Genomic DNA, 18,651 nt, shown 5'->3' with positions numbered 1-18,651 from the left:
ACAATCGGCTTTATCATATTCCAAATGAGAGGGTGGGGTGAGGTGGGTAAACTAGAGGGGGTTGGTTGCTTGTGCGTCTTGTTTGTACGTCTTATATACCAGACAGCGTTTGGCATTCTGCGAAATAATAGAGTTGCCAGAATCTTCCAATCCCTAATCAGTAATCAACACCCCCACCCCACGTCTTTCTCCTTCTCTTCAGTGATTTGGTTTATCTTTATATATTTCCTATTGTTTTATGCGTATTAGCGCATCGTGGATCGTATTTCAAAATTATTTTTATAGGTAAAGAAATAATGTCACCAGGTATTGACAATATTTTTGTACTTCTTGTACACATAACGGAATTGAATGTATTATCCATAGCTGGCACAGGTTGGGTGTAGGAGTTATCGTACAAACATTTATATGTAATAGGGCTTTGACGCCCTATATGCTAACAGCTCACTCGTATTCCAAAATCTCTTGGACCACATATAGGAAGATATGGAAACTATTGTCGAGCAATGCCAACCACGAACTTGAAACATGGGCGCCAGCAGGATTTTTTTGCGGGGGGGGGGGGCAGTCAGTCACGGCCGTGAGAGTTAGTTGTGTAGTTCCGTGCGCAAGCTGTCTGAAACTAAAGCTAATATTTACTACGCGTTTTGAACAGAATCTTGTGACATTTTCAGCTTCATATATATATATATATATATATATATATATATATATATATATATATATATATATATATTCCAGACGTGTCAGGTGACCCTCGCCTTTATGCTGCGAGCGCCCATGACTTGAAAAAAAAACATGGCGAAGGCGAAAAACGAATTTGTAGGTGAATCACGAGTGTGAGCGTGATCCTGATACAAATTGGGATAACTCTGAGACATGTTTGTCTTCTTCATTTTTGGGGTCAGAAATTTAAATGGAGTATGGATAATGATTTTGACAGTGAAGTACTGAAATGATGTATATATTCCTCGACTCGTTCAAAAGAAAAGTAAAATGACTAAGTAGATGTGAACGCTATAAGAAAAGGCGCCCTTGTCGTCTTCAACGCACAGAGACATTACAAACCAGATCACACTAACTTTATTGACACCTACAGGACAACACTCTTACTGCGCTATAAAAATAAGAATAGAGGCGATTTGTAGGGAAGAACATATCGAATGACAACAACATAAACTGTACAGATTATGTTGGACATTCTACTAAATAATGATTCTAACGTAGGCATTCTTGACAAACACGGCTCCACTCCTCCCCATCATGACGTCCGCATGAAAACTCAACAGTGTTCCTTCGTAGAAATCAGACAAAACTGAAAGAAGAGTAAATGAACTGGTTTGTCTAGAGGGTGCCACATACGTGCTTACAAATTTGGGTATCGTTGATCTATTACATGACAATGAAAATATACTATGAGTATGACACATTCAGTTTGGTTAATTTTATTTCTGGTCCCAGTTTGGACCCAGACATATAGAAGAACCAAAGTTGTCAAATACAGACACACTGACAAATGGCTCGAAATCTATCCAGTGTGCATCCATAACACCAAAGTTATCCAACAGTATTCCTTTTTATCTCTCGAGACGAACAAAAAGCAAAGGACTTGTGCTGTAAGAGATGACAGTGTCACATGCACGAAGAAATAAATCTATCGGCTGTTGCAAACTGTTGCTGGTATAGTGGAAAGAACAAACCGACTACTTCAGTATCATAGAAGCTCTGATGATGTAGATTCCGTTGTCAATTTATTAGAATTTGACATACTGTCGGAGACAACATCCTTGATATGCCAGACTGAAAGTGTTGAATCTCAAGGAGTTTTCAAACTTTGGGCTTATAGACCTCGTTTTCAAAAACACAAAGACTTATTAAAACCTTTCACAACTATGTCTTTAGTCGAAGGAGGCGGGAGGAGACGACCGCAGATTTCTCCTATCGGAGAACAAATTCACGTGGCGAATACGGCAATATTGGCCGATGGTGTTTATTACAGTATTTTGATTATCGGAAGACAACTTATAAAACATTATTCCCGTTATCCAACTCAACTGATTATAATATACATGAATAAACAACAAATTACAGTAGTGGATAAGCAAACAGAAAGGTCATGAATGATTCGACTCCTTGTTTCGTTGACGTGTTAGGGATGAAGATCGAATATTTGTCTGGAATCAAGGACCGATACTCTGTTTTGAGAACACGAAGACTTTTTCTTCACGATGTCTCTCTCGCAACCAGAAGACGCAATAACAAAATGAAATGACTGCAAGATTGCTGTAAGCATTCATCTTTAATTTGTTCAGTAAAAAGGATGTTAACCTAGGTTAAGAGATCTCCGGCGGCCTCGTGCGGTACCGAGTAAATATCGACTAGTATTTCACGAGTTTCGTTCTAAGGGTGGGCCTTTTCTCAAGAATTGGACTGCAGGATATTTTCGTCAAGTTTACAGAATTGGGAATGTGGAACGACTCTGTAACTCACTCAACAAAAGAGACTCGGAGATCTCGGATGTAGTTTCTTTCTCCATGTCTGTACGAACGGCTAAGGACTCTCTTCGAAGGAAAGAATTTCTTTTATTGTCACCACGAGTGCCAGACTTCTATGCACCCGTGGTGACAGCAACATCGGTCCTGGCATGAAGTTGACCTTTTGCCCACATTTGCATATATGTTCTGAAAAGTATTGTCTTCATTTTTTAACAAGTCCAGATTTAAAGACAAAGTTACCGAACACCGACATAGAGTTAGAAAATAGAAAAATATATAAAACGTGTTTAACAAATGCAGGTATAATTTTATATGTGTACAATGAATAGTATAGATCTACGCCCAATGGTAAACAGAGGTCAGCGATATTACGTTCACCTTTACCTTATGTTAAAGTGATGAAGTCTACTGTATGACAAGCAAAATCTTTGACACCCAAAAAAATTTTTTTTAATCAGGTTTAAATACCGAGTCATGGCGTTTTTGTTTGTTTTGTAAAACAGTCTATAGCAGACACAGATGTATTCACTGTTTTTATTCTCACACTTTTTATTAGTTTCCGGACCGCTCCAGTGGCCTAGTGATTAGAGCATCCGCCTCGAATGCGGGAGGTCGTGGGTTCGATCCCTGGCCGGGTCATACCAAAGTCTTACCAAAATGGTACTAACGGTTGCCTCGCTTGGTGCTCAGCATTAAGAGATTAGTGTTAGAACTGGTCAGCCTGGTGTCAGGATAATGTGACTGTGTGGGACATGATGCTACATGTCTGCGACATGATGCTAGGCATCACTATAAACTGCCACACGTAGCTATATGAATCTAGATCATTCACACTCACTGTTAGCTCACGTTAATGTAGTGGTCACCAATCCATGTTTTGCGTTGGATATAGTTTCTGATAAGCACGATCATCAAACTTTTGATTTCTTCCCCTTCGTTTGTTTGTCTTATGCAGAAAATTCCATTTATTCATTTTTCCCCCATTCTCTTCCATTTTTCCAGTTTAGAAAAATATTCATCAATTTATTACATGCTAGTGTTAGGATTATATGCATGCTAATTTTATAATATTTGCATACTAATTTTATAATTATTTGCATACTAATTTTATCATTATTTGTACTGTGTTTCGTAATGTGGAGGCGCCATTTATTACTGGCAAGTTGAAAATCCAACTGTCTTGGTAATGTATTTGAGTAAGAGTACTTATGAGAATTGCCTTTTACTCATTCCCGTCCTTCTGTGCTGACATATTGGATAGAGAAAAAAAATTCTTCATGGACCAAAAACAAAATTAAATCTTTTCATGTTTCATGAATTGCATTTCTTAATGAAGTATAGGAATTAAATAACTTAAGTTAAACAGTATACACAGCTTGAAACCCAGGCTTACGAGTTATTATTTCCAAATTGCGACATTAAATATCTCACTTTTTGTAAGCAAATGTATGTTTAAATGTGTAACTGAGTCAACATAGGATATCTAAAGAAAATAGCGTACAAAATGGCAGAGTTTGTTACGCTTCTTAGGTTTATTGTTAAACGAGACAGTGAAATCTTTCATAAGAAGAGAATAACAAAATCGGGACACCTGGAGTCCGTGATGGGGAAAAGAAATTGTGTCCTTCTTTAAAAAGAAATTCACAGACTTACTTAGGTCGCTTTTAACTCATTCAAAAGCCTCAGGTTCCAAACACTGTGTTACTAACTGGGATATATTAACAGAATCTTACAGAAGCCCTAAGATTCCAGAAGATCCAGCTATGAATAATGTCGTTTAATGCATTTAAGGAAATTACCAAACAATTAGATAAAAATGGAAATGAAAGAGATAAAATGACCGAAAAGCGAGATAAATTGACCAAGGGACAAAATACGAGATAAAATGGACAAAAAACGAGATAAAATGGAGAAAAAGACAGTTAATAGGATCTTCACATCAAAAGAAATTGCACCAACAAACAAAAAAACATTTGCAAAATACCAAAAAGAACTATCTTCAAAATGAAATGTACTTTTCTCGAGTCCGAAAAGCAATGACTTTTTGTTTTTACGTTTTAATTAGGAATTTAAATTTACGTGCATCATCAAAGAAACATACTTTCTGATGAACAATATGTTTACATGGATAATAATAGCAATGTCTCAGAATCAAACAACATCATCAGAAGAAAAAAAATATTGTAATCATATCATCTTTTATTCGAAAATCACAGAGCTCAGTTTTATTTATTATTAATATTTTTAGACATTTTAAAGCGTACCAAATTTTGTGGTTAATCTTAACGCTTCTTTTCCCCTCAGTTCTATCATCGAAAACCTTTAACTAGCATCCATCAAATTTTGTATAAATAACCATTAAAATTCAAAGTAGCTTTTTGCGCAATATGAGTCTTAGATGATATTGTATTATTTCACTTCAAAATAACCCAGGCAGAAGATTTCAAAATCTCTCAAATGAAAAACAGAAACATGCAAGAAACTTTAGAAAATACAGCTGACATGCGTTCGTCACGTGTAATTTGTGTTAATTCAAGCGCATATCGCGGCTTGTTCATTTGTACGATCGCACGTGCCACGTAATTACATGTCACCCACGATTGGACGATGGAACTTTTTTCCACTGAGATCTTTTGTGTGTGTGTGTGTATGTTCCTCTGAAAACATGTGTTTGTAATTCGATTGGCATGACCAATAATTCTGGATACACGGTTACCTAATTTACATATCAGACATGGTCCTTATATGTCATTTTAACAGATATTCGTCAGTCACCCTAAGGCGATAGAAAAACGGGTAATTACATATGCAGATTGGCAGGCAAGAGGACATCGTCGTTTCTTTTAATGATAGGATTGAGGGGCAAAGTTGTCTTGAAACCTGCAATCAGGATGGATCTAATTTCTTGGACTGGGGAAGAAATCTTATAATTCAAAATGCCACAGTTCTGTCAATTTCCTACTGATTGTTTACCTTTGAAATATTTGTCATGCGTCTGACAGCCAAATGGTCCAAAGCCTTGCCAGCTTTCTTTTTCGTGTGAATGGTCAGCCAATTACAACAGGAATCGTGCTGATCTTTTGTTCCGAACGCCGGATTTCGTTCACATTGGACAAAAATATGAAGTTCAAAACACAAATGAAGAATTGATCTCCATAATTGAAAACTGTCAAGAAAATTTACACGCATTCGTTGTATTCTCGAGGGCGTGACTGATCGGATCTGCAACCTATAATATGGACTCGATGCTATGTCTGTTAATCAAGGACTACCTAGGAAATGTTTCTCTTTTGTACTGTTTTCTTTTTCGAAGCTCATCTTTGTGTCCTTTTCTATTTTCATTTTCCTTTCTTCACTTTATGATTATCTCGTAACATTTTATTTTTCATTCTAATTTAATATGCGAAACTAATCATACAAATATCATAATCATTCATAGACTTTCTTTCTTAGAAATTAGGCAATTTAAAAAAAAAAATTCTTAACTAATGAATGACAGTTAAAATATTTTGGTTTGTTTATTCCTATGTTTGTTTGTTTGTTGTTTATTTTTTGTTTATTTTTTTATTTTTATTTTTTTTTTGTTGCTTTACGGCCAATTGTCAGTGTTGCCATTTCTCTGATATTCTCTTTAATAAAAAGAAAATATATGTTTCACTACGTACGTATGATTATTTTTCTTATGCAGATCGTACACATGATATTTAAGTACAAGGCATTGTACTCAAATTATTCTGTTCCACTCTGTCGTCAAAGCCATAAATACAATGTCTGTGTAAAGGCAGACGAAACGCACACAACCATTACTATTCCTGAATTACCTAACTACAGACCGAAAACGTGAAATACCGAAATAAATCAGAATAAAATATAAATGTATGTAAACACCAAGGTTAAGTCCTGTATGACACATTAATTACACCTTGACTTTGTTACAGTTATTATGAACAAGCAAAGACTTGAACCATACAGCGGATATGTAAATTTATCAAGACATCTCTTTCATACCCATCGCAGTTGCTTACATGTAAGAAGCAGGTATGAAATATGGAATTGCTCACTGCGTCAAGGCATAACATGTCAGCTTTGTCTATGACAAGTTTATACTTGAATGGAAACATTTTATTTCTTAAAAAAATCAAACTTCAATTTCGAAAAATTAACATTCTCTCTGTCTCTCTCTATCTGTCTGTCTGTCTGTCTGTCTGTCTCTCTCTCTCTCTCTCTCTCTCTCTCTCTCTCTCTATATATATATATATATATATATATATATATATATATATATATATATATATATATATATATATATATATATATATATATATATATATATTACATATATGTTTGAGTATGTGTGTCAAATAAAAGGTTAAACGCGGAGGTGCCGGGCTGGGAAAGGTCGAACGTTAGCGAGGTTCAGGTTGAAACTGAATGCCTCAAACCCCCACCGCCACACCCCACCCCCTCCTTGGCCCTGGGTTTCTGACATAATTCAGTTCCAGTCCGATTTACCTACCCTGTAATTAGGTATGGGCCACCTCTAGAGCCAATTTTCCTACTTATATCAGAGACTAATAAACCTGTGGTATTTTAATAATCAGGTAAAGTAATTTGTTTAAGATTTTATCAAGTAGACCCATAGAAATATTGTTTATAGTGTATCTAGTTTGGATTGTTTACTTAAAAATCACGTACTTATAAAACAAGGGGTTATTTTAAATCAGATACATTTGTATTACAGAAATTAATTACCGCCATACATATTTTACGAGCTTATGATCCAAAAGAACGCAGAGATTTTAACGAGTATAAAGATTAGCGTTTGTCAATACAAGGATGCATTTACACATTCATCGCAAGTTTCGTCTCTCTGAAGAAAGGAAATAAATAGATCTGACAATGTTATATAAAATATTATATTTATAACGTATATAGATAACATATCAGAATACTGAGCATAATAAAAGTCACAACAAAACATAAACATTTTAATTTTTCTCCAAATTAATTTATTTAACCATAAAGGTGTAATAGTGTGTTCCGTATTCTCGATATATGTGCATTATGTAATTTGGTCTTGATATATAGTATATGCAAAGTGTGTGTGCTGTTGTCTTGATATATGTTCATAGTGTGTACTATATTTTTTATATATGTGCATAGGGTGTGATATAATCATGATATATGTGTATAGTGTGTGCTATAATCATGATATATGTGTATAGTGTGTGCTATAATCATGATATATGTGCATAGCATTTACTATAGTCTTGATATGTATGCAAAGTCTTGCTATAGTGTTAATATTTGTGCATATTGTTATATGTGCATAGTGTGCATTATTATCTTGATATATATGCGTAGTGTGTACCATAGTTCTGATAAATGAATACGTATGGTGCTAGTTTTTCCTATTGTAAGTTTAAGTGTTGTATTTATTTACTGTACTGATTTAGTATTACAGGTTTTTTAATGCCTGCTTTATGTATTCTAGTTCTTTTATGTGCTTGCTCTCCACGTATTTTGCCACTTAGATTTATAATTTGTAAAACCTACATTTAACTGGAGATCGTACTCAGATCTTTTAACTACACCAAATCTTCTCAAAAACAAACTTTATAAGTTTTGTCAGATTCCGTTTCATCACTAAAAACCTTGCGAAATAGTTTCTTAACCTTTTTAAACGCTTGACAGTCCCGGTGCATACGGCAATGCAGGCGTGAAAGCCCATCTAAAATTCCGAAGTCTTCTAAACATTTTACGATAATCACTTGGACAACGTTAATCTTATATAATCAGTAGTGTAGTGCTAGGCTAGGGAACGTGCAAAGAAGCAAGGAAACTCCGTTCGGACGCGTTCCCAAAGCACTACACTCTGTAGTGTACAAGCTTGCAACATGAATCATACAGTAGGAAAAGTTAGAAGCAACAAAACTAACGCTTTATATCATCTACAAACTGATACAAAATACTATGTATGTATGTATGTATGTATGTATGTGTGTGTGTGTGTTGTTGCGTGGTTCAGGTTTGGTTGCAAGGTTGCAAAAAGAACATAAATATTTTAAATCGAATTGACTGCAGTGAAAAGACGCAACTCATTGTTTGCGTTCCTAACATCGCGACGTGGAACCGTTCTCTTAGTCTCGTCTGGAATAGAGGATGTAATTGTTTTGCCTTCTGACCCCAGAGTAGCCCATTCCCAGGTTCAAACAGGCCGTCGTGCTCGATAAGGCTGATGGCCGAATGATATAAGAACGTCATAAAAGTGACAAGGGGGAAGGGGAAATGGCGATAATGTTAATGACCCATAGCGACTTTAAAACTGTTGACCGGCTCACGTACAACGGCGTCTAAGTTCCTTGTTCATAAACCCTTCAAAATTATATAATTCAAGTCCGGAGGAAATTTATCCCGTTTACTTGACATATCTGACAGTCTGCGTCATCTTGTAAATGGGGGAATAGTAGAAGAGAGAGAGAGAGAGAGAGAGAGAGAAATATAATGACTGAGGAAAGAAAATGAAGCAAGTTCAACCATACCCTTTGAAAGGCGAAACATTTCACTACACTGTTGACGTTTAGGCTCTTTGGAATGGTTTTCTTCTTATTTAGTGTTTCTTTACATTTTGTATGTAAACAAATGTCATCAAATGATTAACAATTGTAATTATCCCTCGGATGGAATCTTGCTTTAGATATCGACAACGACATGTAAGTCTATTTCAAATTCGACAGAAAGATAACAATCCAGCATACCCCCAAAACCAATGAAAACATTATACGTAAAGAATATGGACGAAAGCATCCATATCATTTGGACTTTATAATTGAAATTCTTTCCGCAGCGATAGAATGAGGGGTTTGTCATATGCCATATGGGTTTTAGCTTATCGTCAGCGAAACTTTGCTAATCATCCGCTAGACGTGGCGTCATTATCATACACTATGTTGGAGAAAAAATTAGATGGGATTTTTTTCAGGTTTCCCTGCGCCCCATATCATCTGCCTTTCTCGTAAACTGGTACTAAATTGATATTTTCGACTCCCCCTGTACCACGGATGATGTGTTAGTAAATGGCTGACATATTTATGGAGGAGATAACTTTAACGGCAAAAATGTCGAAAATTTCTTATCGAAACCAAGCAAAATGCAGCTATTGAGCATGCCCCTTAGTATTGCAGTAAAATCTAATTAACTATTTTATTTCCTTCATTCAAGTACTTACATCGCTCGGTATGTCTATATATTTGTCTGGCCATTCTAACATTCTTTATCAAAATATTGTACGTTTATTTTCCATACCTATCTATCTGTCTATCTATCTATCTATCTATCTATTATTATTATTATTATTATTATTATTATTATTGTTATTTTTATAGTTACTGTTGTAACTCTCCTTCTATCAAACTCGGTGTGTTATTTAACTTTTTTTTCATTGCAATGTCAAAAACAAATTGCTAAGTATATGCCAGTGGTAGAAATTTAAAAAAAGTATTTTAAAAAATAAAAAATAAAATAAATAAATAAATAATAAACCAGCCTGCATCCGAATCGCATTCCAAATTAAAGCCTTGCATTTTTAATATACATTAAGGACAAAACTTTATCAAATTCCTCGTACTACTTGTGAATGTTTGTTTCCTTGTGCTACTTTTGATACAACAATAGTCTTTGATCTCTTCTGCTTTTTTTAAAAACCCCACTGAACTTATTACACACACACACACACACGCGCGCGCGCGCGCGCACACACACACACACTGAAAGCCAAGACCAAAGAGTTGTTTTATTTTCTTTAATAATTTAATTTTGGTTACTGTTTACAGTCCCAGGCTGCAAGACAATACCAGTCAAAAAGTTAAGATTCAACATAAACAAATGTATACGGAGTGCTCTGTCTAGACATGGAATATTTCAAGTCATGACCATTTTACTCCATTAGATAATTACGTATAGGGCAATGAAGACTCGTATGATGGAAAAAATGAAGACACGTATCGTGGAAAAAACGAAGACACGTATCGTGGAAAAAATGAAGACACGTATCATGAGGGAAAAAAAACGGGAATGAATACACGAATTGACAGTAGACATTCAGCATATCACAAAAATAGAATACGTAATTTGCCAATATACGCTCAGTATATCACATACAAATAATGCATGAATTATCAGTGTACATTCAGTATATCACATATATAGAATACATGAATTGACAGTAGACATTCAGTATATGACAAAAATAGAAAAAATAATTTGCCAATATACGCTCAGTATATCACATACAAATAATGTATTGTCAGTGTATATTCATGATATAACATTAATAAAATACATGAATTGCCAGTATATATTAAGTGTATCACATACATAGGCTACATGAATTGTCGGTGTACATTCAGTACATTGCATACAAAGAATACATGAATTGTCAATGTACATTCACTGTATCATATACATAGAATACGTTAATTGCCATTATACATTTTGAACATCTCATACATCGAACACATGAATTGCCGGTATGCATTCCGTATATTACATACAAAGAATGTATGAATTGACAGAAACAATGTGTATATCACAAACACAGAACACATATATATAATAATGAATTACCAGTAAACATTCAGTATATAACACACAGAGTGCATTAATTGCCAGCATACATTCAGTATACAACACGGAGAATAAACAAATTGACAGTTTACATTCATTATATCACACACACACAATACATAAATTGCTAGTATACATTCAGTATATTACATACTCAGAATACATGATTTGCTGGTATACATTTAGTATATTGAGTATATTATATATATATACAAAACTACACGTGGACAGTATTACAGGTAACAAGATTAGAGAGGTATCTGCAAGCAGATTTGACCACGTATGTATGTATGTATGTATGTATGTATGCTGATGACATAGATAGCTGTCTCAACCCTGATCAATCAGCGTTTTTGCATGGACAGATCTGTTTCTGTTCGACTCTCAATGTACACGTCTTATTATCTAGTCAAGTTGGCATTTCTGACAGACAGTTGTCCTAATGTTGCATTGCTATCACAACCCCCTCTTGTTCTCAAGATGTAAAAATAATAGAAAAATCGGGCAAATGGGGCGTGCAAAGCCTTGCTTCTGGCAGGCTAAATGGGCTGTAGAAAATCGAGCACTTCTCCAGTTGTAGTTCTTGCACCCACAATCACATGTGGATGAAAACTTTATACCTCACGGCTGGTATGATTCTTTGGCCAGAGTTCAGAGGTTCGATGTCAAAATTCCTTTCTCCTCTTGGCCTTCATGGTCAAATATCTAAAAGATCTGAAGAGATGAAACGAATAAAATTTCCCGTTTCTCAGTGAGCCGTGAGGTAACCATCGGGCTATATGGAAAATGTTTATTTATTTATTTTTATTATTTTTTTTTTTTAGTTGTAGATGCCAACAGATTAATAGTGCATCAAAAGCATAGCTAAATCTTATTACAGAATCACGGATTTCTGTCCCATCAATAAATATAAAAAATTTTGTATACTCCATACTTTCATGAAACGTACTTACGGGTCAAGTCGAAATTTTTCTAGGAGGTGGAGAATGTAAAAAAATGTATCGGCACTTTTTTTCGGAAATTTAAAGCGGCATTTAAAGAAATGTTTATAAATAATATTAATAAGCGAAGGAAAATGCCTCGCAGGAACAGAGTCATCGAATTTTATTTTATATTATTTTATTTACATTTTTCTCAATGAAAATTATGAACTCTTCTGCTATAATGTAAACATATTTAGATTCTCCTTACTGTTTAAAGGATACTGAAACGCAAATAATTTTTGAACGACCGGTTTGCCTGAGAACACAACTTTCATTTTTCTCCGTTTGGGACATTTTATCCACCTTTCTGTTACTGAAGTTAATCATCCTTCCTTCTTTTCCTGCTACCGTCTATACTCATTTATAAGTCGTATCCAACACTGCAAATGGCGTTGACGCCAAAATTACGGTCGCATAATGCGCCCGCAAATTTGGGTCCATGCTGTTTGTTCGGACTAATCAGTAAAACAAAGAATATATACCCTGATGTGCCGTCTTATAATGCGCGGGCAGATCGGGGTCGTGACTGGTTGCGTCTGAACCCGATATATACGCTAGCCTTTCTACTACCAGATAGGGCAAAGGTTGCGAGGTTAAAGCATTGATGCGTGTCTATCTACCAGCTTTCTTTTTGTTAACGCATCAAACGCGAGATCATGTTCACCCGATGCAGTTTGTATTTCGGTTCTAGTATTTACGAAAACTTGATATGAAATCAGACACCGCATACTTATGATAGATAAACACCCGTCTATTTGAAATGGCCACATCTTATATGACTCTTCAATATCGTCATCGTTTAGTGTTCATATCGTGTCTTGGTTGAGCATATTGTTTTAGTCGGTGTGGCAGCATTGGTATCATGTAAAGTAATGTATGGTTGTGTGGATCCAATTCGACTTTTATATCAAAGAAATGCCAATTGCTCTTGTTACAATTTTCCACGGAAACAAAAGAGAATGTTAGAATCAAAGAGCATTATCGTAAATTAGTGTTTAGTTCAGTAATTTTGGCTATAAGCCCACAATGCGATTTACATCGCTACCTAAAAATGTGTTTAAAAAAATGTGCAAATTCGTCGTCTCTTATACGTCGGGTAATTAGCAATTCTCTCTCTCTCTCTCTCTCTCTCTCTCTCGACCGCTCCGGTGGCCTATTGGTTAGAGCGTCCGCCTCGGATGCGGGAGGTCGTCGGTTCAATCCACGGCCGAGTCGTACCAAAGACTTTCTAAAAATGGTACTAACAGCTGCCTCGCTTGGCGCTCATCATTAAGAGGTTAGTGTTAGGACTGGTCGGTCTGGTGTCAGAATAATGTGACTGGGTGGGACATCATGCTACATGTCTGCGGCATGATGCCCCCCAATGCTAGACATCACTATAAACTACCACACTGCAGACATCGTAGCGATATGACTGAACAAATTGTTAAAGCTACGTTAAAAATCCAAATCTCTCTCTCTCTCTCTCTCTCTCTCTCTCATTCTCGTGTTTTATTTTTCTTTATATCATTTGGTTGTATACGGAATTTAATTTCATCAAGGAATGAAATCCAAATGTAACAAACTGAGTACGAATGGTCTATATCAGTGGTTCCCAAACTTTTTCGGTCCACCTCCCACTAGGTTGTCCACAGTGCCCCCTACTTTACCCCGTAAAAAGCATTATTCAGTATTAGTGCCCCCTCGGTAATCCCACCGCCGTTCCGCCCACTTTGAGAACCACTGGTATATATATATATATATATATATATATATATATATATATATATATATATATATATATATATATATATATATATATTCGATACGATTTTTAATACGTTCAACACGAGACAAGATGTACAAAATCTACATTTCGAACTTGTTCTACGCGCATAGATGAGCTACGAATGTAAAGTCTCCATTACAAATGTGTTAAGAAGATAAGATGTAGAAATAATTCATATTTTCATACATAGCAGGTTTGCTGTTGTTTTCTGGTTAGCGTAAAAAAAGACAGATTTCTGAACAGACATTGTGGTAAACAGAGCTGCAATATTTTCCAACATTTCTAAACGTGTTGACGGAAATTAAACGATGGCGTTTGATGGAACCAATTCGAAACTAACCACTTCCTCTGATCTGAACTGCTTCCAGCTATGTAGTGTGTGTGTGTGTGTGTGTGTGGTTTTAAAATAGTTGTAGAAATAAATGAGAAGCAACAAGGTTGATAAAATTTAATAAATAACTTATTTTCCCTAGAATACAAAGTGAAAATAGTAAAAGGAACTTAGGGTATTGCTAATTAAATACCAGATAATCCTAGAATGTCTAACACATAATCCGAATTATTAAAGTTCTGAATAAGCTTAAGTGGTATTCCAAAGTAAATAATCCGACGCTGAAATTGATGATTTACCAGTGGTGGCCCGTGTCGTGGTGAAGTGCTAACAGTCTTTTGTTGAATCACAATAACTGAATGCAAGAATATATCCCTATTTGAAATTTTTTTCGCAATAAAGCCGAGTCTCTCTTTCCAAGGGTGTTATTTTTTAGCACTTTGTATTTGCAGAGCAGAATAACTTGAATTAAACAATTTAAATAATAAATTCCATCCCAAATATAATACTGGACACAACTATAATAAACTGAGTCTGATCAGATCTTACAGGAAATTTTTTTTTTTAATCCTGAAAAATAAGATTATATAGTCCTCTACATGACCTCAGGTCATACTTAACATTTTTTAAATCTATTACCTAATGGAAAATTGCATTATGGAAGGTTCCAAATACTTACAAGATAAAATCTTAGTTATAATTAGAAGGTACGTTTCTAAAATTATAGTATAAACATTTTACACATTAGTAAACAGCAGGTAGACCCGGCATTTCTTGGGGGATTTCCAGTAGTCTGGACTCAGAATTGAGATAAACAAATTTACAAAACCAAATTCAATGATTTAGGTCAGGTAGAACTTGATTTTGAACAAAGTTAAGTCCAAAATATAATTATCAATAGCATATAATCAGTAACAAAAAGTAATTAACAATGCAAAATTATATATATATATGTGTGTGTGTGTGTGTGTGTGTGTGTGTGTACATGTGTGTATCATTAATAATGCAACAGCCATACCTTGCTCAACTTGCTATTGCTTCGTCTGCTAAACTTGTTTTACATCTTATTATGACATGATTCAGTTTATAGGACATGTCTTTGTTGAGTATGTCTGACAATACTTAGGACTGTCCTGACATCGTCTCCTACTGTCCAATGATACATATCTGCAGAGACATATATAACGCATTATATGTGTTATATATGTCTCTGATATCCGTATTTGATGTTGTTTTTTTAAATGACAATGCAAACGGACGTACTGTCTGGACATGCGCGTAGGGTGCTTTTGACTGTAAACTAAAGTGGTTTTACGAACTTTAAAAGGTGTTCCTTTAAAATTAAAAGTTACTACTCATTGAATTTGCTGTTAACTTTAATGTTATTCAAAGGTAAATATTGTAGTTTTAAAAACTGGTCAACATTATCAGTAATTATTGCCGGATGCGTTATGTGCGGTAGCTATTGTCATAGGAACGTTGGGCGGGGATAGGTTGCAGCTGAAATTTTCATAGTATTTCACTTTAACCTTAGTCTGTCGATGGAAGTTTTTCACAAAACTGATAAGGGGGCGGGGGCGGATGTAAAAGGTTGTCAACTGACATTGTTCCATTCCCTGCAGCAAAGTAGGGGCACCTAGAACCTTCGCGCCGCCACCGGTGGTTTCTGAGTCATTGACAGCAGCGTGCATTTTAGCTTAAGCGGTTACCGATTTTGTAAACGTTCACAGGCAGTTATCTAAGCTGGGTCATTTACATGCGTCAATAGGGGTGGGCGGTATTACCGGTATACTCGTTTACCGAGGTATTTTTTTCTCCGGTGGTACATACCGTGGTACGTTTTCACTGTTCCGGTACTTCGGTAGTTTCCGTTCTTAATGAATGTACGGAAATTCCCTAGTAATCTTGTTACTACGTATTGATATAAACGGCATTTTTCATTTGTCATGACAAAACAATATTTCTTTTTACAAAACAGTTGTATTTCTCACAATTTAAATTTTAATGTTGTTTGACGGGTGTCATGTATGCCTGTGTAGTCACCAAATGGGATGTGAAATATATTCGGGCAAAATCAAACTTTTGGAAACATTTCGGATACAATTTTTTATTGTTTTGGTTATTTTCTAGCGTATGGTAACGTGCCAAGTACTAGTATTCCGTTGCCAGACACCTAATCATTCAATGATTTTCAGGAGAGAAGTTGTTTTCTGCGCAAACTTTGATGTAGTTTCTCAGATCCACAATATAATTTCTAGTTTGTTTAGTAGAAGTGTTTGATGTTTACTGACTATAGCTGATAAATATCTTGCCCGGATGTTGTAATCATACTCAAAGTTTCCCTATCTATTATATCAGTAATGCACAAAATTCAATGTCAATACGTTCTATTTTCACCAATCAACAAGCTCTCAAAATGGCAGCACAGTGTCTTTAGCGTGGTGTCGGGCCTAGTGCAAGCTTCTTTATTTAGGATACAACCTATGTAACAATTAACATAGTAAATTCGTGTACCATAAGTTACTGACCATCCATTGTTTTAAAAGGTGGAGGTGGCCTGCGAATTTCTTTTGAACTAAGATTTTTTTTATTTTCTTTGATCTCAACTCTGTTTTATAAAGTAATATGATGAAAATAATCTGGTGTTATTTTGCTATGCTTCACAATATATTCCTTCCCAAGGTATTATCTAACAGGATTTTTAAAAAAAAGCCACAGGCCTTGTCCCCAGAACATTAAATTCTTGGTCCTTAATATAATTGTGGTATACGTTATCATGTCATGATCAGAAATAACGCGGTATACCGCGGAACAAAATTCTTTGTTCGTAATAACCAGCTCTTCGAGTCAATATGGCAGCTTTAGTTTAATGCGCAACTAAAAATTTAAAAAAATGCCGGTTATAAAGAAACTGTTATGTAGCCGTATTCGATTTTATTTTAAATTTCCTTTTATTGAGAGGATTTTGCAAATAGAGCTAATGTGTTGTAAGTAAAAGTAAAAATAAGCATGTCATTACTAATACTTCCTGTGAGTATTACCTTTGTGTTATACTATGAATAGTAATATAAGTATTATTGACACCTTTGCTTGTTAATACTACGTAATCAGAACTTGTGTATGACTAAACGTTGACGAATATCCAGCAAAGGCTGTTTTCCGTGGGGACAAAAAAAATGAGTTTCAAAGTTGTAAATATAAGTTTTGTGTTGAATTTAACTTCATGTAAATTTCCAATAAACCTAAGTACAGAACGTATGTTTATGATTCTGAAATGGGTGTGTGTGTATTGTGTGCGTGTGTGTGTATGTGTGTGTGTGTCTGTGTGTGTGTGAAGGAGAGAGAGAGAGAGAGAACTGTAAATATGGTGTCACTGTGTCTGTAAAACTACGGTGACCTTTCCTTTTGGGGTCAAAGGAATGAAGAAAGAGCGAAATAATTGTCTTCTAAAGAGAATAAATTACGATGTTTTCAAGTTTAATATGCAAATATTTGAACCAATAAAACTCCCCGACATTTCTCTAGACTGATAAAATATGATTTCAAAGTGTCATCTGTCAGAAATTGCGGAACGCATGCCAAATTAATGCAAATAAATGCAAATGGGCATGAATTAGTCTTATATTAGTATATTGTTTATAACGATAACATGACTAAAGTTTCATAATTCGCAAAGTTTAGTCAGCTCATCACATCGCCTGCGACTTAAGTTTTCGTGCCATTTAATTCATACGTTAGAGATTTTTAAAAAAAAGAAGAAAATAAACCCCACATACACATGTAAAAATGTTTAAAATTGATGCGAGTTATGATCACATATTGAATGTAAACATGATATCAAGTAATTTTTCTACAACTGTATAGAGTATGGAAACTAAGTCATTCGTAATTTTGAGACAGTGTACAGTTAACACATTTGATCTATTTAAGAAACAAATTTACTTCATCATTTAAAAACTATATATTCTCAAACTATAAGTGACATATTTCGAAGCGTCGAATCAGATAGTGTCATCATCATTGTTGTTATTATTATTATTATTATTATTATTAGAAGTATTCGGGGGGGGGGGTGTACAGCAGGAGCTGCAGTAATAGTTACAAAACCGTTATCATTATTATCAACAGAATCTACACTACATTTTTCATTGTTGCGATAAATACTGTATTTTTTATTGTGTCCATGTTTGTGTTTCTGTGTTAAGTACACTGATAAACATAAAGAATCCATCATGAAAATAGGGATAAAGTAAAGAAATAAAATGTTACAGCTAAACATTACAGTTGTAAATTGTTCAGAGGAATTACCATTACAAGTAAGTAATTAGTCACCGTGTTTATCAAAAAAGATTCATTAAACAAGAGTCCCTAGAAAGGACTGTGACGCCCTACTGGGCGAAGAGAATATCCAGGAATTCAAGATAAGGCCATTTCCTCCATTTAACTGTC

This window comes from Sinohyriopsis cumingii, chromosome 2 (assembly GCF_028554795.1).
Source record: "Sinohyriopsis cumingii isolate HCF-2022 chromosome 2, ASM2855479v2, whole genome shotgun sequence".
NCBI classification, from domain to species: Eukaryota; Metazoa; Mollusca; class Bivalvia; order Unionida; family Unionidae; genus Sinohyriopsis; species Sinohyriopsis cumingii.
The sequence above is the reverse complement of the archived record's forward strand: the minus strand, read 5'-3'. Positions refer to the sequence as shown.